At 37.7% G+C, this 21,246-nt stretch overlaps 1 long non-coding RNA gene across 1 annotated transcript in view; it reads right to left on the reverse strand.

The window, feature by feature from the left end:
• The window catches only part of LOC116154050 (uncharacterized), a 570,723-nt gene that overhangs the window by 212,644 nt on the left and 336,833 nt on the right, over window positions 1–21,246 (reverse strand). Inside the window, exons 10-11 of the long non-coding RNA XR_004137887.2 lie at window positions 17,018–17,077; window positions 11,999–12,165 (exon numbers count right to left, since the gene is read on the reverse strand). This is a non-coding gene — a long non-coding RNA (uncharacterized LOC116154050). The remainder of the gene's footprint in view (window positions 1–11,998; window positions 12,166–17,017; window positions 17,078–21,246) is intronic.

Genomic DNA, 21,246 nt, shown 5'->3' on the forward strand with positions numbered 1-21,246 from the left:
CTATGTGAAGACAGTGGCAGAGATTGAAGCGGTGTATCTGCAAACCAAGGAATACCAAGGATTGCCAAGCAACCACCAGAAGCTGGAAGAGGCAAAGGAGAATTCTTCCCTAGAACCATCAGAGAAAGCACGGACCTGCCTACACCTTGATTTCAGACTTCTGACCTTCAGAACTTTGAGAGAGTAAACTTCTGTTGTTTCAAGACAACTAGTCTGGTTCATTACAGCAGCCCATGAAACTAACACACCCACCTTCCCCACTTCACAATAACAGATTAGCTGAAACCCTTCTGGACCCCATTTCCACAAACAAGTGTCTTACTTATTGTATTATTTTTTTAATATTCCTTTGACATGTATAAAACCATGCTACTATTTTTACTAGGTTTCTATTGATCCTTATGTCACTGATACATCACAATATGCATTGTGCCTCCAAAACTCATCTTTCCCAGAAGCACTGCATTTCCTTGTTAAGCAAGTTTCCACAGCACATTGCTGTGAGGTTAAGTTGTTTTTTTTTTTTTCTTTCCATTAGCATGTAACTTAAACGATGTTATAAAATAAGCTGGGGCATATTACAGCTTCTTAGTAGCATTCCAGTTAGGAAGAAATGCACTAGTTGCCTGGATTGATCACGTGTATTTCCTAAGTTTTCATCTATACAAGCATGGGTTAGGTTCTTCTACAAATAGTTAATTTTATATCTTTGGTTTCATTGTCAGAATGAACACTATTTCCAAATTCTAAAAGTATCTTCTTAGTTCAAAACTTCCTCTAACTATTACTTATCTCGACTTTTTTTTTTTGTGCAAACTAATTAAAATCTAGGTTACCTACACTCTCCATCTCCTCCCAGCTTCTCAAACTATCACAATTTAGATTCCATCTCTTCTACTCAGCTGAACCTCAGACTCAGCATGACTGACAAATAGCTCCTGTTTTCTCAATTTAGTGAAAACTAGTCAGTCTTCTTATCACTTGAAGGCTTGCAAGCTTTTTATACCATTGACTTCTCTCTTCTTTTCATGACTCCTTCAATGTGACGAAAGCCAATTTCATAACATAGCCTCTCATAGTCTTCCTCCTCCCTCTCTTGAGTTGCTTTTCAGCATTATTGCTTGTGGCATATTTTTCTTTGCCTGTCATTTAAATGAGAATGTCCTCAAGCTACTAATTTTTAATGCAAATCAGTGCCATCCTGACTAACAAGATAAACAGAGGAGCTAACTTGAACAGAGTTCTGAGATAGGCTTTTACTGCAGTTCAAGAGGAGTGATGCAAAAATCATCTGTATAAAAAGAGTTATTCAGCATGCTAATTTCATTTTTTCAGTGACACTGAACATACGACTTAATCTTTTTTTGGTTATGGTTTCTCTATCTTCCAAATTAGTATATATTTTCTTTTTACCTTACTGAAATGCTAGAACATTTCCAAGATGTCTGTAAATTGTTTTTTAAAGCCTCTGAGGATGTGTTATGTAAGCACCAATAAGTGAAAATGTTATTGTAGCCATAGCTTACAATTTTTTTTAATCTCTAATGTCATTATATGGCATTATAATTTGGCAATGCTTACAGTTATAATGTGAGTTTTTAGTTTTAAATTTAGAGGCATTTACCCTAACGTATTTCTTTCATTTTATGGTTGCTTCAGTTTGCATCAGATGCTAACAAACATACAAATATTCTCTTAGCAAAGGTTGTCCTGGCCTGTGATAATGAATCATCTTTATTTTGGGTTATTAAAACTCAACATATCCTAACCAAGGTAATTCACTAAAATAAGTTGTAATGTCACCTCTTTTCTTCTATTCCAACCATAATCATTAGCTAGATATGTTTCCAGGGCTGCATAATAAAGATATATTCCCAAAGACATAATCTTTTTGTTGTTGAGTGATAACTCCTTATTGATTTCTGGAAAGAGAAGACACGTATCATAATTTCATAATCTCAGAGACAGAAGCAGACTAGGAACTCATGGGCTAGCGGTACTGGCTCTGCAGCCAGAGGACCTGGATTTGGATTCCATCTCTGCTACATAGTACTTGTGTGAATTGAGACAAGTTACTTAATGTAACTACACACAACTTTCTCATTCTCTCATAACAGTTAAGTTATTAAATACCCAGTAAAGGTTTGCTACAACTACACTTCTCGACTTCAACTCTTGGCTCGTATGTGAGCCCACGTCATTCAGCTCACACGCGGCCATTTCATTAGAGAGATCCCACCAGCTCATGCAGAACCGTGGATGGCTACTTTTATTTAGGAGATTCATTTCTCTTTGGGGGATCCCTTTGGTACAAGTTTTCATAGTATGTTGTTATTCCATTCATATTCTGTTTCAGTGTCCTCAATTATCTTACACCAGACACTTGAGCAGACAATGAATAGTGTTAGAGAAAAGAGAGCTTTTAGGAAGAAAAGACTATTCCTCAATATATTTTATTTTATATATATACATGCATACACTTTACATATTATATAGATTATTATGGCAACCAAAAAAGATTCTATTGGCTGACTTCAGGCAAATTTTGGTTTTTACTGAAATTTGTATTTTCTTTGTTGAAATAATAGGGACCACAAACATTTGTTAAATGATAAACATGTTTACTTTAAAATAGGGTTTTTTTCTTCATGATTCATTCTACTGAGCAATTTTTCAAGATTCATTTAGCAGGGACCATATTCATTTAAATGTTCAACACAATACATTCCTGCTTTCCAAGAAAGGCTAAATGATTGCATGCCATAATTTAAAAAACAGATATCAGGTTCTTTCTAGAAAAAAAAAGATAAAATATACTAAACTCTATAACTTTCTTTCCTTCTTATGTTTCCTTTAATAAGAATACTTGCTGTTCCTAAAAGGGGAGTTTTATTTCACTTTAGTTTGGGTAAAATCAAAGGTAATATAAAAATGAAGATAAACTATATGTATTTTATCCACCTGTTTTTGCTTGTCGCTATTACTTTATGAGCTTAACATTCTCCTCAGCTATGTAAGCTTTTATAAAGTCAAGAATCATAACTAGTTGGTTTTTGTTAATTGGAATAGTCTTCCCAGGTGATTCCCAAACAGTAAAACCAATGAACATTCACTTTGGGCTTAGAATAGAGGCAATTTATGGAATGTTTTCAAAAATAGCAATTAATACTTCTATTTGCAAAACAGTAACATAACATTATTATGTTTTCCTCTCATCAGACTATAATTAGTTTCATTTAAATTGTACCATCATACAAGTTTCCATTTTTTTTAAGAGAGTAGAATAATTACCTGATTCTGTATGTTCCTTCAAATAAAATAAATAAATAAATAAATAAATAAATAAATAAATAAATAAATAAATAAAATCTGTGGAAGTCTTGTAAAATGAAAAGTATTCATCCAGATATGGGGTGACCTACTTGTCACCCCAATATCTATTATAGACTATAAGAAGCCACTCTGAAAAAAAAGTAATTTATGCCAGACTAAAAGTATAAGGATACTCACCAGGGCAAAGACAATCTGAAATATGTACTCTTTTTGTGTTCCACACCTATGCTTGAATAATTGTGCCGCAAGCTAAAACCTTTTCTAATTCTCTTTAATAGTGTAACTACACAAACTATTTCTTTTAAAAGAACTTATAGAATTCAAATGATTAACAAGAAAAGGAAAACAAAGATAAACCATGACTGTCAGTACCCATCAATTTGAAAAGGGAGACATGATGCTCAATGTTTCTCCTGCCTTTGGTCTTATCTATACATCCTTCGAATTCGCAGCAACCAGTTGACATTGTAGGCAACTTACTTTGTCACTAATTACGGAAGAGAGAGTTAATCAACTAGTCTTATCCTTCTCCATCTAGAAGTCCAGGTAGAGATTTCTTATGTATTTTAGTTCTAAAGAGCTTCCCCAAAGTACTTGGGGCTCAACCTTTCCATCCAGGAATGTCTACAGGGATTGTCCACACTGCTTTCCCTAAGATGTAAGCTGTGGGGGCCAAGAGTTTTGCTGATTCTGATGATTCATTGGTCATTCATCTTTGTTATCCTTCCCTGGAAGAGCAATATGGATCCTTCAGAATCCAATTAATGTGCTACAACTTCTAGAAAAGTCTGCCCGACTCTCTTATCATCCTCAGACTCCCTTGAATTTCTCTGATACTTATAGCAATGCTTTGTATCAATTAATTTACAAAATTCTATGTACCATTATCTTTTATAAGTATATATGTAGTCTTCCTAAGGCCTTACATCCTACAAGGTACCTAGTATGCTTGCCCATAACGAATGCTTAAAAATACTATTTGATACACTGATTGAATCCCTGCTTTTGACTGGTATTTCTGTCTCTTATTGTCCAGTTTGTTCTTCTTTCAAGCTGTGGCTCATAAAACATATATCTTGCTCAAAACAGGGCAGGGTGGGCAAATATTATATGATAAAACTCAGAGGAATTCAGTCTAAACCAATCTCCCCAAAACATCATCATCTTTGATTACACTTCAGAAAAAAGAATCTATGCTTCATCATGGGTGAAGCTGAACATCCAAAAGTAGGTTTCTTGAAAAAAAGCCATATGCTTTTATCCCATGGGAGAGTTAGACTATTAAACTAAGATGAGAACACTGGAAAGTGCAACAGTATTTGTCAACAAACATTTTCTCGGTTGCTAAAGTGAAGTGCCGTAACGTAAAGGATACAGAAAAATTCAATCCGGCAGTCTCTGCAAATTAATGAATAAAGAACATGCAATGCTCTATATATATATATATATATATATAAAATTTTTAATGCTTTCCTCTGTGCCTGTCTTGCCCTTCTAACCAAGGTGCTTTTTTTCTGGTGAAGGGAATCTTTTATGTTACGTAAGAAATGTTACGATTATTGAATTTAATGTCTTAATGTAGCATCTCTCAGAAATCACTTGCATTTGGCAAGGGAGAATTTAGTCCAAGGAATAGACGACTAGTGATATTTTATCAGTTGCAGTCTACAAGGGGAAGAGGAAAATACTCGTTGAACATAACTGCGAGCACTGAAACCAAATCCTGTAGGTGGCCACCTGCTTTGCCTTCAGGTGGGAGAGGCCCACTCAGAGCTCCTCCACTGGGTTCAATTTTATCTCATGCTGCCTTCTACTACCACACTGCCCTTGAATCACTCAGACACATCCAACATATCTCCTTGCTTCTATTCATGCCCTTCTTCAATCTATCATTAAAGAAAAAAAATTCAGAATGTGTCCCAACCTTGATTAAGCTCAGTACCACCTCTACAATGGCAACAAAACACGGCTTCCAACTGTCTTATGGTCTTTTGAGTGTTTCCCGGATCTGGCTTCTGTTTGTTCTGGTTTCACTGTAGTCATGTTAATCCCTTTGTTCAGTTCCATTGGCCTTCCTTCCACACTTGATCATCCCCAGCTTATTCTACCTTTGAGCCTTTCACTTGCTGTTTGGGGTGCCTGGAAAACTTGGCTCAATTTTCGTTTCTTTGGAGAAACCTTTGTCTCTCAGTCTAGAGCCTTCTTATCCCCGAGGTCAGCCACTTGTTCACATCACCCTGCTTTCCTGTCTGCACAGCAGAGAGCAATATTCAGAATTCACTTAGTGTTTGTTGTTGGCTTTCTCCTCGTTAGAACAGAGTCTCCCTGGTCTCTTCTCCCCCTGGGGCCCAGAACAGCTCCTGGCACAGAGCAGGTGTTCAGTGTATATGGGCTAAATAAGGCAAGACGAGGAGCAGAAGCAACACGGTGTCTCAGTTCTCAGCCACTGAGTCCCAAGACAAGAACAAGGGGCTGAATTTAAAACAAGGACAAGGACAGGAAACTTAATTTCTCCCAGGGAGCGGAAGAGGCTGCTGGTGCTCTTCCAAGATTCCTCCACACACTGAAACAGAAAATGTCAGTGGAAAGTCCAAGACAGTGGGATGATTATGTAAATAAGAAAATAAAACACAGTGAATGTATAAATGCTAAGATAGTTTCAGTGATTCCTCTTTAATGTAAAAGGAAGAATTCCTGGGAATAACAGGTGATACATTTTACTTTAACATTTTTTAATATGTGATATAAATGAATACGCATGTGTTATCTTCATTAAATACAAACCACTTAAAATATGCATTAATGTATCATAAAAGTTCACCTCCAAGTAGGAATAATCCACCTTTAAATATGCACACTTGATGGAGACTTAACAAGAGTGTCGGTAACCTTTAGTATTAAATTGTCATTGTGCTGTCACACTTGCCTTTAATAAATTTATGTATCCCATTTCCCCATAAGACAACTGAGTCTCTGGTGACATCTCTTCCTCTCTGTCCCGGACAGGGTCCTATTGGTAAGCCCTCACAGCCAGGCCACCCCTATCTATTTGCCTTGACTTAACCCACATCACCTCACTGGCCTCCTCTGATCTAGTCATTCAGATTCTTCTCCTCCTTTAAATGCATCTTCAGTTTAATGTTCAGGTTAGCTGAGTAATCAGTGGTTCAGGTAAGGACTATTTCCTTTTCATTTCTTTCCCATGTGTGAGGATTTTTCAGCTTCTGTGTTCACGCTGGCAAGGAAAGTACTTTGATTTTAGTGCCACATTTTCATCTTTTGCTTAATTTAGAAACAATTTCAGCCCTGCAAACAAACCTTGCATATTTACGAACATGAGCAGGTTAAACAGTCATCTTTTATCTCTCTATAATTCTGTCATGGAGTCAAATTGTATTTTCAAGAAAACAGAAATCTTCCACAGAGCATATGTACACAACTCTAAACATCCTGAAAAAAAAATGTGGAGTGTAAGTAAAGCTATCTCTGTTGCATATTTTATCCTTCCTGCAAAAGGAGTTTATGTTTTTAGTAGCTGGGGAGATTCTATATTTAATTGATGCCAGAGCATCACTCAAAATTGCCATAAAAATGTCCACTCCAGTGACCTTTCCATGTTCTGTCACAAGCAGGAGTGATGGATTGACAAAGTGGTCCTGCACTGAATGTTGCTAAAAACACATCAGGTCCTTTTGTGCATATTTACAATATAGAGGATTGAGTTGTTTACGAAACAACCCTAGAAAGTAAAGGCTTTGAAAGTTTCCATTTGAAATCATTTTTTAAAAGGGAAAAGTTGAGTCACTGATATGATTTTAACATAGTAGTATTCTAGAATCAATTCACGGGGATTATATTCTTAATAAAAAAAAAAAAAGAACATAATCAGTCACACGTCATTGTTTGTTCCAAATAGTGCTTTACCCAAATGCTAGTCAAAATGCTAGGAAAAATTACTGTATTTTACATAGAGCATTTCCTCAAATGAGCACTTTATAATGTAATGGACTACAGTATTCACATCATCCCTTCAAGAAGGTAAATAATGCCAACATTCATTATTACTGCTGTTATTGTTAACAATCATTACTATTGCTATTACTCTAACAACCATAATAACCGTTGTTTCTTTTCACCCTTCAGAAAACGCTATTAAAAACGAGCCACCCAAGAGGAAGTAGTACACATTGAAACCTTTCGGAGCTCTTCATTAGGACGCCAAGTCAGGGAGGGTGAGACAGGGGATAGGAAAGATAGAGGCAAAGACAGAGAAGTGTGAAAAGAGAGAGAAAAACAGTATTAAATGCTATTAAAAATTTGGATACAGGTAAAGAAAGAGACAAATCACGTGTGTCAAAGAAAAAGGAGAAAGTCTATTTTCAGCTTACAGGAAAAGGCACAAGAAAGATATAATCCTAGCACCTTTTCCTTGTACAACTATTCTCTTTTCTAGGATAAAGCCTGGATGCTTAGTTGCCGTGTCCAGCCACAGGAAGACCTTGGCCATCCCAAAGATGTGTGTGCTACTACAGCTTCACGTGATTCTTACGTTCCTAAAAATGATACCAACAATGAGTTTCAAAACATCAATTCTCAGCCTAATCAGGCTTCACTCTACCCTGAATTCAGGTATCAGGCCCAAAAGCCTACCACCATGTTTCATTTAGCGACTGCGATTTTTAAAAAGAGCAGGAGGTTTCAAACAAGAATGGAAATGATTGTGTGTAATGTGACAGCCAAGAGCCCGGAGAAATAAGAGCAGCGCCCGTGGAGAGGAGACGCAGGAGGCCGGGCTTGATGAAAGGCTGCTCGGAGCACCGGAGGCCACTTGAGAGCGAGCATTTGCTGTGAGAAAGAACAGTACCTCTAAGAAGGAGACCACAGCCAAGTTCTACAATATTTTATATTTTTACCAACAGAGTAGTCTTGTCATACAAGAAGAAATTGTGAGGGAGCATGAGGCCAAGTTCATAAAGTAATCCTCTTACTTGCCATAATATTCACACATGAGCCGCTCCCTTTAGAAGTTCCTTATATTGTCCCATTCCCTCAAACTTGCAAATAGTGGCCATGTAAAATGCCAAAACTTTGATCTTTGCTTATAATAATTTATTCAGCAAAAATGTATTAAGCACCTTAATTAGATACAGAGTGGATTCCTAGGCCAGATACTGAAGACAGAAAGGTGACCACAGTGTGATCTCTATCCTTATGTAATTTTAAATCTTGTAAGGAGACTAAGAAGAAAGGCAACAGTAAAACACAGCCTGTTCCCTGTTACAGGAGAGGTGAGTGCAGGGTCCCATGGGAGCACAGGAGAGTCACCAACTCACACTAGGGAACCAGTGAAGACTTCCTGGAAAAGACTATGCATGAGCTGATCCTTCAAGAATCAGTCAAAGTTAACCCTGTAGAGAAAGAGGGATAGGGACCCCGGACTGAAGGAGCACGATGTACTTGGAAAGTATCAGTAACTGCGCTTTGTATGGAGAAGAACCAGCAGTTAAGACAAGAGCAATCAGCTGTGGGACTGAAGTAAGAAAGAATTTTCAGGCTAACTAGCAAACCTGGCCTTTTACCCTAGGGATATTGAAAATCACTGTAGATTTTTAAAAATCAATATTGAGGCATAATTTACGTACAATAAAGTACACTCATTTGAAGTATATAATACAATGAGTTTCGAGAGAGACATAAAGCTGTATAAATACAACTATAATTAAGATCAGAACACTTCTATTACCTTCCCAAATTTCCTCAAGTCCCTTTGCAATTCATCCCTCCCTCTCAACCCAGCTCCAGGAAGCCATTAATCGCCACCTTGTCTCTACAGATTAGTTGGATTTGCAGGTGTGGAACAAGTGGTCGTTCCCAGCCTAGTGCTAACGTGAATAAAGCTGCTATAGAGATACCTAGGAGAAGTATCTGGCTCATACAGTCGGTGTCTATTTAACAGGTTTTCCAAATTGGTCATACAATTGTGTATTTGCACCAGACATGTATAAGAATTTCAGTTGTTTCACATCATCTCCAATGGTTATTGTCAATTTTCTAACACATTTGTAGTGGCATCTCACTGTAGGTCTAATTAGCACTTCCCTGATGACTAATGATGTTGAACATCTCTTCATGTGCTTCTCGTCTATTTATATCTCTTCTTTGGTGAGGTGTTAGTTCAAATATTTTAACCAATTCTTTGTTGTTGTTAGGGGAAGGAGATGTAGTTTGTATTACTGAGTTACAGGAGTTCTGTATATATTCTGGACCTAAGTTCTCTGTCAAATGTATTATTGTGAGTATTTTTCCCCATCCTACATCTTGAGTTTCATGTTCTCAATGGTGTCTTTCAAAGAATGAAAGTTTTGATAATATCCAATTCATCGTATTTTTTCTTTATGATTCTTGTTTTGTTTTCTATCCAAGAAGGCTTAGACGTGAAACTGTTAACACTGGGACAAAATTTCTAAATGTGTGTTTTTGTCCATTTCATGTACATGTAAACTGTTTATCCTCCTCTTCTGAGTGGGATAGAAAAGAATGCATACTACAAACCCTTAGCCATATTAATTTGCTCTAATAATAGATAGCGTGTCTAACACAACAGGTACGATAAGAGCTACCACTTGGTTAAGCTGGTAGTTAAGTCTATGTTCATTCTCCAAAAGACTTCTGGTTTCTGCAGGAGCCAGACTAATGAATTAAATGAAAATAAAATAGGTAATATCACCCCTACATTTTTGTGATCCTTAAAGGTGGCACCAATTTCTGCCATTCCTTCCCCCACATACATATGAGCAGGATGAGATACTGTATTTTATTTCTCCCTTAGCATATGGAGGTGGGGCAGGCTTCCTCAGTATGACTGCTATTTCTCCCTAGGTCAAGGACTGAAAGTAGGAGTTATTCTACTTGTCAATTATGTCCACCTCATTTACACATTCTGAAAATAAAGAAATGACCACTGGCCAGGTATAAGGACCAGCAAGCCAGATTTGAGCCAAGACTCCATTTATTCCCTGGCCTCTAATATGTGTCAGTGGCATCTCTTCTAGTCTTCAGTTATCAGTGTCAACCTAAATCCTGCATCTAATAATCCTCAAAATGTCTGGGTACTCCTCATTCCCCAGTGTACATTTACCCAAGTAAATAGACATAGGTTCTTTTGGGGAAGGACTGGAGGCATCGTCACAACACATTTTTGTCTGGTTATATAGGGTCCTTGCTTCTGCAGACACTGCCACCTCATTAGTCAATGGTATCTGGATCTAAAACTGTCTTAGATGCCTGGGGAAAGGATCATGGCTTTTTACTGGGGAAATATCCTCAGTTCATCTATTTTTGCTATGTTTTGAATTATGTACTAGTATTTCACAAGAGTATTTAGCTGCCTACCTATTTTGACCCTAGGGACATTCAAGAACTTTGGGCCATTATTTCTTTAAATTTTTTTTCAGTTCATTCTCTTTCTTCTTTCATTCCATACTCTAATTGACTGTATTTTAAATTTGTTGAAAATTTTCCACAAGTCTCTGACACTCTTCTCTTTTTGATATAGTTTCTCTCTCATCTTTTGATATTGTTTTCAAATTCACTGATTCTCTCTGTCAAATTTATTGTGCTACTAAAACAAGGCAATATTTTAAAATTTCAGATATTATATTTTTCAGATATAGAATTTTCCTTTTGCTCTTTTTATATTTCCCATTCATCTTCTGAGACTATCTTTTCTTTCATTACTTAATTAAGCATACTTACAATAGCTACTTTAAAGTTCTTTTCCAAAAAATAAAAATACGGATCATACAGGGGTTTGTCTCAGATGATTTTTTCCCCTGAAAATGGCCACATTTTCCCGTTTATTCAAATATCAAGTAAAAATGGATTTCATTCTGAACATCACAAAAGTTATGTTGTAGATTCTCTCGATTTTGTTATATTGTTCTGAAGAATGTTGCTTTTGTTTTAGCAGAAAATATAGGCGATTAACTCGGTTACATACAAACTCTAACTCTGTTTCACCTGCAGTAGATGGCAATTCAAATCCCAATGAAGTTCTTTCATTTTTAGCATCATTGAATCTATCCTTACTTGTGTAATTCACACCAGCCAGATACTGGGCAGCATTTACACACTACGATGGGTACCCACACTTTTTGACAAGGAAATGAAATGCTCTGAATCTCTCTCTCTCCCTTTTGGTCTTATCTTAGTGTTCTTCCAGCTCACAGCAACGTGTGATGTTCTACGCACTTACTTTGTCACTAAATAAGTAAGAAAGGGTTAATCATTCTCCATCTAGAAGTCCAAGCAAAGGCTTCATATATACTTTAGTTCTAAAGCGCCTCCCCAAAGCACTTGAGAGTCCAGCTTTTCCTCCAGGACTGTCTATAAGATTGCTCATATTGCTTTTCTACGATTTAAGCTGCAGAGGCCAAAAGAGTTTTACCGATTCTGATGGCTCATTGGCCATACATTTTTGTCATCCTTACCTGGAAGAAAAATATGCATCCTTCAGAATCCAGCTTAAGTGCTACAATTTCTAGGAAAGTCTCTTATAATCAGCCTCAGGCTCCCCTGAATTTCTCTGAACCTTCTGGCAACATTTTGTATCAACTAATTTACAAAATCATTTGCACCATTATCTTTTTTATAAGTTTCCACATACCTGGGACTTCCATCTTCTGGTGCTCTCCTTTCTGTAACGCCCCCTTCACGTTCCTTCAGCGATAGCGGCCATAAGCTCTGTCCTCTGATTCCTCAGGTCAGGAGGGCAGTAGGTTTTCTATGGAAGTTTCAGCTGCCTTACACCAAGACATGAATTTCACCTCCAGGCTAAAATCACAAAAACAGGGAACTTACCATTTGTCATCCCCTTTTTCTAAGTTTTATCCCACCTCCCCACTCCAGAAAGTCTAAGGTTAAGGTATTTTTGGAATATCCAGTTGGAGATATCAAGTATGAAAAGGGATGGGCCAAAATTGGGTTGGGTACCCCAAACTATGGATGAACAATTCATAATTATATTCTCTCTTGCCTTTCTCCACTACTGAAGAGGAAGTTTAATAATCCATTTTACAGTTCACCTTAAAATTATGGAGAGCCAAATGACACTTTGTTAGAGGTACATCTGAACATATGTTGAGTGGGATTTCTAGTGAATATTTTGTTTTCTAATAAAAAAAAGACAGACTCAGCTATTCATCCCTTCTTCCATGTTCCCTCTGTGGATGTTGATGCCAGGAGATGCAGCAGCCACTGCATGACAAGGAAGCAACAAGCACGAGGAGAAAGGCCAATATGCTAACGATGTTGGTGCAAAGAAGGCAGGTGGAACTTGGATCATTACTGACTAGCAGGTCTTCTGCAAAAACTGTGGATTGACTGGCTTTAGACTTATAATTCCTACGTGGGAAAGATATGCCCTATTTTTTTCCAGCAGTTTGTCAGATTTTCTGTTAGTCACAACTGATAACTTCCTACTCGATACTGTGAATATATAGAAAACAACTCAAGAAATGTCTAGGCAGGAGATGGGTCAAGACAGTAGACACAGCAGTTGAAGCCCTGGTTGGAATGAGATCACCATGTGAGAATATCATAGACTGAAAGGAAAACAGGACTGAGAGTCAAGTGTTGGAGAACACTGGCACTTAAGAGGCACTGGAAGAGGAAAGGAACAGCTAACAAGAGATGCATGACTATGAAGAGAAAGAATGAAAAAGAGAAAAGGATGACCTAGAAACCAAAAGAGGGAAAAGCAGGTGTCAGTGTTCAAATGCTACAAATTAGAGCTAACCAAGCACAGGAAAGGGTCCCTTAGGTTTGTTGATATCAAGGTGGAGCATTTCAGTGGAACAGAAGATGAGTTCTAATAAACCTGGCTTGTGGATAATCTGTTTATCAGCCACAGACTGCACTGCACCAGTCACCCCAGTAAATGTAGTCTGTTGGTCCCAGAGCGGACCGTAAAAGAGAATGTGGTTGGATCATTGCTCCAACTGGAAATACAATTCCAAGTGCAGGCTCTATTGCTAGAAGGACAATAGGATCTTTCTCAATATGAAAGGCAGCATGTTTTATATCCCTTGAAAACAAAAATAACAGCTTAGGCTTAGAATGACCTACCAAGTAGGCAACAGGGTGAATTTTAGCAACTCTTTCACTTTTAAAAAAAAAAGTAAGACTCTGAGATTTAATACCTGCCTGTTCCCTGCAACTGTGACACAGGCCTCAAGCATTCTTTGAAGATGACAGGCACTCGAGCCAGTAATAGAGGGACAGAAAGTGAGAAGAGGAGGGGATAAAATGGAATCAGTGAAATACAGCGAGGAAAGGAACTTAACAAGTGTTCCTTTCTTCTTCCTGTCAGTAATCAACAATATGAAAATATTAGGAAAGGGAAAATAAATTCCACAAGAAAAGTTATAAAGAGGAACAACAGACATAAAGAGTGATTAAAAGAGAGGCAGACCAACTTTCAATGTCTGACTTAGCACTGAGGGGTCTTCACAGCCGTAGAAAATGTTCCTTTTTTCTTTTTATTGCTTTGGAATTGGTAAGAAGGACTTGAAACAGCATGTGAGAATTTAAGAGTGTTTCTTTATTTATTTATTTTTGAGAATGCTTTTAACCTAAAGAAGATGTATGGAAAACCCACAAAGCAATTACTAAAAGTGAAAAGATGGTTATGAACAATTAAAATCCTTTCCGCTTCATTAGCTTTCATTGTTAAATGTTGTCAGTGATTAATGCCAGGCTGAGACACTGAATATGTCTCTCAAATAGCACACATATCAAGAGAAATGAATTAAGGAAAAAAGCAAAGCAAGAGAACCCACAGAATAAGCTTGTTAACAACATGACATGGGTAAAAGGCTCAAATTAAAAGGGTACGTCTCTATTTGAGCATCCCACTGGTCACTTAGTGCTCACAAAACTATATATGTGCATTCTTTACATTTTCCAAATACATTCCTCACCAATGTAAATGCAGTACAGACGAACAGGACTACATACATAATTTGTAGGGTCTGAGGCAAAATGAAAATGTGGGGCCCTTTGTTTAAAAAACAGGAGAAAACAGTGCCTTTAGAAGTACTAAAATACAATTTTTTTTCCAATCTTCTCACACTCTTTCTCTCGACTTGTCATAGTGTTTAATATTTGCTATTTAACAATAATTCTAACTTTTTTTAAATTAAAACTCTATATGGAATAAATTTTATCACCTTTTAATATGCAATGTCGTTTCAAATGAAAATATGAGAGAATTTAACTCATCCGCAGCATCAAAAAATTATGTACCTGAACTGCCTTGGGTTGTACATGTATATGTATTTCATTCTCACTGGAGCAGCAGAAACATTCAGCAAAATTAATTCAGCTAGTTTTACTTCTTAGGTTAATTTTTAATACTTTTATATTCTGGTAAAACAAGCATAACATAAAATTTACCACCTTAACCATTTCTAACTGTATCGTTCAGCAGTATTAGGTACATTCATGTGGTACAACCATCAACACCATCAATATTTCACTTCCCTATATGCACACATTTCACCAACACTTCACCTCTGGCTGACTGATGCGTAAGGAAGCACTTAAAAAAGAAGGTACTGGAAGCCCTAATTTTCCTTTTCTTGTCATTACTTTCGGTGTAAATGGTTAGCTAATGCAAAGAAGTAACACAAGTAAGAAAGGGTGGCTGTTTGTTTTTTAGAATGCCATCCTAGCCTTCTTTCTGCGTTAGAAACAATCTTGGTTCAACGCGGAAATGCGGCCTCTAGGGACGGTCAGTACACGCCTTCCACACCTTACGTTTTAACTTCTTACTTCCTAGTGGCTTTGGGCAGCACTCAACCCCCAGATATTGCGGAATTCCCGCCATATGCAAATAAGGCAGCCAAGAGCAGAGGACACGCATAGTATGCATATTTTCCGTCTCCTCCTGTGCTCCATTTCCCCGTTGGCCCTGACTTACAACACACCAGTTAAAAGACAAAACGGTTTAGCATTTCATATGGCGACAGCAGGGCATTTAACCAGGCAGAGCAGAGGCCCTGGGTGGCGGCACAGGTCGGATGCCCTCGAAGCTGGCGCTGCAGACCTGGGAGACCGAGCAGGACAGAGTCCCCGCACTCACGGAGCACTTTAGAGTTTACAAAGCACATCTCACCCTTCACCTCACCTGACTGTCACATTGCTTCACTCTGCAGGCGAGCAGCTGATATCCGTGGTTAAATTAAACGAGGAAACCATCAGACTGAGGTGGCTCTCGTGCCAGGGCGGCAAACAAACCAAAACCTAAGCCAGGAAACGCGCCAAAGCTACGAAATCAAAACGCTAAGAAACAACCAATCACAGACAGCGAACTAGGCTTCAGGCTGCAGCCACGCAAACTCCTGGCGGCTTCCGCGCGCTCTCTTCGGGCGGTTCCCCTGCCCCCCCCCCCCCCCCCCCAGTCCTCTGAGGGCTCCCAACCACTTCCTATTTGGCGCCGGGTTGGGGTGCAAATCTATTTCTGCTCAAATAAGCTTTTCAACATTTTAATATGTTTCAGTTGCTCTTTTAGCACCTCTTACGCGCTGAAGAGATGCCTGATAGCTCAACTTCGGTGGGTAACTATTGGCGGCACGTGGACCAGAAGCCCGGCATCCTGGTCCCGAGTTAGGTTTCTGACTCACGGTACCTTTCCCCTCTAAGAGCTGTCAGACTGCAAAGGGAGAAACTGCATTTTTCTGTCCTTAGGGTGCATTTTCTGTGTAATTCCAGAAACAGCAAAAAGCCGTGGATTCTGGTACATGGAATATGTTAGTGGCAGAAGGGTTAAAGGAAAGAGATGATCAGAGTCAGGAGGAGCGACTCTGTGAAGTCTCCCAGGAGGACAGAGGCTTTGAGGGAGGATTCGAAGTGAATATTGAGGAGAAGCAAAGCCTGTGTGGAGAAGAAATGTCCTCTCCCAGAAACGCAAGTGAGAAGGAGCAGAGAAACTGGAGTCTGGGAAGGTCACAATTTCCATGCTTGCACGAAGAGTGTCAGCTCAAGATGCCATGTTTGGCATAAATTTCTTTAATTTAATCTTACAACTGATCTACTTAAAGCCATTTTCCTGCATCCTTAGGTAGTTAAGTCAGTGGTCTCTTCCTATACTACTTTGTTCTAATAGCCAAACAGCCCATAAATGCAATTAATACAGGCAACTATATATATGGCATGTTTCTAAACTCATTGTTCGCTTTCATTGGTTGGCTTCTGATGAAACAATTTTTAAAAACAGAAAAATAAATGTACACCCAAAAAAAATCACTGGAAATCCTAAAGTAGATGATACACAAATTTTAAAAAAAGTTTAAATACTCTGGGAATACATATCTCACTAATGCTATCTGTTAAAATCATTTATTAGTGACCACTAGTCCTGACTTTGCTTCCTGCCACCCGGCTGCAATAGAACACCTTTTTTTAACTCATCATATATCTTCTTGATTGTTCAGTGTTTCAAAAACTTGGCTTTTCTACAGAAGTTGTAACCAAGTTTGCATCTAAAGCCATTTATTCGAGGCTTTTATTCGAGGGCATTTTTTCAAGCAAGGAAGAGTGCTCATTCACTAAGGCAAGAAATCCTCTCATTCGATATTCTCAGAATTTCTTGTCATCTGTATGTAACTGCCAGCATCTCACTCACCTTGAAGAAAACATAGCACACCAATATAAGCAGCATGAAACCCTTGTGATTATGCGTTCCCTAGGCGAAAAGAAAATCATAGTCACTTCATTATCTACTCGATGTTTCTCCTGTTTCCCCTCCTGACACTTAAAAAAATAAACTGATTTCATTTACTACTTCTACTCTCGGATATTCAAAACACGATAACACTTTATTGTAAAAACATAATAGTTTTAAACCTGTGCTCATGGGAAATAACCTGGTGAAGTGATTTCCTCACCCAGTGACCCGTCTCACAGTGAGAAACTACCTGGAGGGATAGAGGGTTAGGTAAAGAAATTGAGAGCCCAGTGATGAGGTGATGGTGTTCGATGTGAACTCCTTGGGGATATCATCTGTCCTATGCATTCCCTTTTTCCCAAAAACTAACACAGTGCCCGGCAAATAGTTGAAAGAACACAGGTCCCTTTTGCTATCTTAGTCAAAGGGCTTTACACTCTTCAGTGTTTGACGCTGAAAACGGAATGTTGAAAAGGGATTGGGTAAATTAATCCAGAGTTTAAGACAAACAGAAATTCATTCTCTGTCGTTGCTCTTAGTGTGAATTTAAGCATGACTTTGTTTTCAGCAGCTCTGTTCTTAAGAAGGCAAATAACCAGATTGTAGAAGAGCTGAAATATGCAAATTTTTCACCTGAGCCACTCAAGCAGGTAGACAGATGATCCATTTTTCACCAGCACATACAGGAAGATAAGTGGATTGCCAGAAGCAAAACTACCTCTTCCACCCTGCTATGCCCCATTTTGGGGATACTTAGTGACTCAGATTGTGTCTTTCAATCTGTTTATAACTACACAACTATAAATAACATGGTCTCCCTTAGGCATCCTGTGAACAATAAAAAGAAGTTTCTAAGAATAATAATACTAAAAGTCAACGAACTATATTAATACGGTATAAAAAACAAAACTGTTGCCTGGCAATTTGGTGGCATCATGTAGAGGCTCACTGAAAATTCTTAACTAGGAGAGATTTTTTTACTACCTCAGGAAATCTCCTTTATCTCTCTCTGAACATTGAACTTAAAATGAATGAAGGATTACAAAAATCCTATGAAAAATCTTCCACGTCAAAAGGGGGAAAAAATAAAATGACACAAAATTTGTTAATAGTGACCCACTGATAATTTTGGCTAACGTTATTAAGCTGAGTCCCAGAAAAGAGATTCACTGCATCTAGAACAGTGTTTTGCAAAATGTGCTCACAACATATGCAAAAGGCAGACTCTTTTATTCCACACAGATCTACTAAATCAGAATCTTTGATGTGGGGATATCTGCATATCTGACCGGGTTCCCAAGGGATTATTCAACATACTGAAGTTTGAGAACCACTCACTAGTCTAGAGTTTACTGGTTAGTTTCCAGATACCATTTGAGGATTTCAGTGGTGAATTAGTGAATGACATGTCCACCAGACTTGCCTAAATGAAAACTCATTCAATGAGAATTATCTACACTGCTGCCTGTCTTCATTAGATTACTTTTTTATTAGAAAATGGCATCAATGCTCTCTGTTGTCCAGTTGATTGTCAAGAGTATTTAAATATGTCTTTAAGAAGCCACTTCAACCTTCTGTACTTTTGAATCATACCAAAAAATACAGCATTTTATTTTGTTATATTATCCGTATAGAAAGTTCAACCATAGTAATTTTTGTGGAGTGTTAACTGAAGGATGTTCAGTTTCTCTCTCCCCATTTATATTTCAAATTATCCTTGAGTCAAACCAGACTACCAGGCATTACTTGTCTCTGATAGGAGAACAGAACTGCTTTTATAAAACTGCACTGACTGCTGTGTAGCGTTATCAGCAAGTTTCCTCTGAAAGGTGTACTGGGAAGATACGGTCAAGGACTTTGTTCAGTACATCCCACTATATATCCGTTATGAAGACTATGGTTTGCTTACCAAGGACAGCAATAGTTCTGCCCTAAGCACAAATTATCCTGGATCTCCCTTTGCTTTGACTGCTTGGATTAGTAAGTATGAAGTATGTAATATCACAAAGTTTATGATAAACCTAAATACTAACTGACATCATTTCCCTTTCTTAATTTCTTTTGGGCCTGTTTTCTTCCCTTTCTTTACTCTTTATCTTGCTTGTCATGCTTTTTATCTGAGGCTTCTTAAATCATTTTTGGAATAATGAAGGCCATAAATAAACCTTTATTATACTAATGATCAGAGTTGCATAGTCCTAACTATTCAAAATCTCACTGGATATGATTTCTATTATACAAACTTCATCATTCAACTTTCTATGTAAAATCTCCACTATACAAGTTCAACATTTAATGTTACACTTATAATACAAGAAAATTTTTCTAATCTATAGGACTTGACTGAGAATGGCATGGGCAATCATGGGATATAGTGAGTTCTCCATTATAGGAAGTAATCAAGCAAAAACTAAGTGACTACTTAGCAAGATTATTGTAAAAGGGTTTTGATGTCAGATATCACATTGGATGACAGATAGACTCAATTATCTTGAATCTCTTCCACCTCTGAAATCCTTCAATCTATTACATCTTTTAAAAATTATTACAGTTAATATTATCAAAAAAAAGTCAGCAAAAAAATAGAAAGAAACATACATTTCTCAGTAAGGAGTACTTAGACAACTACAAAGCCGGGGAGAAAAAAGCATTCCTAGGAATAGACTGAATAAAACCTTTCCGTATTGTATCTTTTTTTGTCAACATTAGCAGGCATGCACTGCTTGCCTGGGTTTCCAGTTTCTATCCCAAATTGTATGAATGAACAAGCTACCGTGAAGCCTGAAAGTGATTTAGGGACTTCAGTTCAGCTTTTGCTTCGTATTTCTTCTGATAAAAATGTTTTTAAAAGTATAATCTTCAGTGCCAGGAAATCAATTAACTTAAAAAATTGCCAACTCTGCCAATAACCAGTAATATGAATGTAACCTTTTTGCATCGAGGGCATGAAGAAATTAAACAATCAAACACATTCTGCTAAATCCAGCCCTGAGAGAAAGTTGTTTCTCTGAAGTCAGGCTCTTTTGAAATGAAAGATGGAAACAGCAATGAAGGAAAAAGCATCTGAGTAATCATACAAAGTCTTCCAAGTGGCACTCAGCCCAGAACACACTTTTGTTGTACCCAAAGGCACAAAAATCTGTGGAGACCCATCTGACCCCAGCCTTTCAAGATATAATGGGGCTCTCTCCAAGAGAGAGACCTTCTTTGGAAAAGCCAAGGTTTATATAAATTGGTAATAACAATTAGAAATAAAAATGATCAAGATATATTATTGTTGGATTCTAGAACAGGTGTCAGCTTATAATGTAAAAAACTAAAGACAGAAATGTTGCAAATGCAGAGATGGAGAACTCTATGACATTTCTATACTAATTACTGATACTGAATAGGACCAGACCAGATGAGACACAGAGAGGGTAATTACATTTTTAAATTTTTTTGAGCCTCTCTTTGTGATCTACAGTAGTGGTCAGCAAACTACAGTCCATGAGCCATAGCTGTTCTGCTCCCTGTTTGTGTTAAAAATTAAAAAAATCCCTTTCTTGGAATTCAGCCACACCATCCTTTATGTCTCACCCATGGTTGCTTTCACACTACCACAGCCTCAGTGAGTAGTTGTCATGTAGATGATGTAACTCGCAAAGCCTAAAATATTTCCTGTCTGACCCTTCACAGAAGAAGTTTGGTGACACCTGATCTAAAGTGTGATCAAGTTTATATGAACAGGCTTCCTTTGAACTACGCTTGTAATAATTCTTTCCAAAATTATTTGCGGGAGGAAATTCTCCTTGCTTTTGTATCCCTGGCAATACCTTAATTTACCCCCTTCCTTGAATGGTAGTTTTCAGTGTGAAAGTTATTCAGCATTTTGAAATAGCATTTCCTCATCTTCTAGTATTTAGCATTGCTGATGAGAAGTCGTCTATGATTACCGTTGCTGTGTAAATAACTTGTATTTCCTCTCTGCTTACACTTAAAATTTCATTTTTATTCCTGAGACTTTCTAGTTTGAGGACACCATTTTGATGTGGTTCTGTTGTCCTCTGTCCCAATGCACGATGAGTGTGAGGCGTCAATATTTAGTTTGCAGATTTTCTTTGTTCTGAGAAGTTTTGCAGCCAGTATTCTCTGGAACATTGGTCTTGTATCCCCTTCTTTTCTCTCCCTTAACCTAATCTATCTAT

The sequence above is a fragment of the Camelus dromedarius genome, chromosome 7 (genome assembly GCF_036321535.1).
Source record: "Camelus dromedarius isolate mCamDro1 chromosome 7, mCamDro1.pat, whole genome shotgun sequence".
Classification (NCBI taxonomy): domain Eukaryota; kingdom Metazoa; phylum Chordata; class Mammalia; order Artiodactyla; family Camelidae; genus Camelus; species Camelus dromedarius.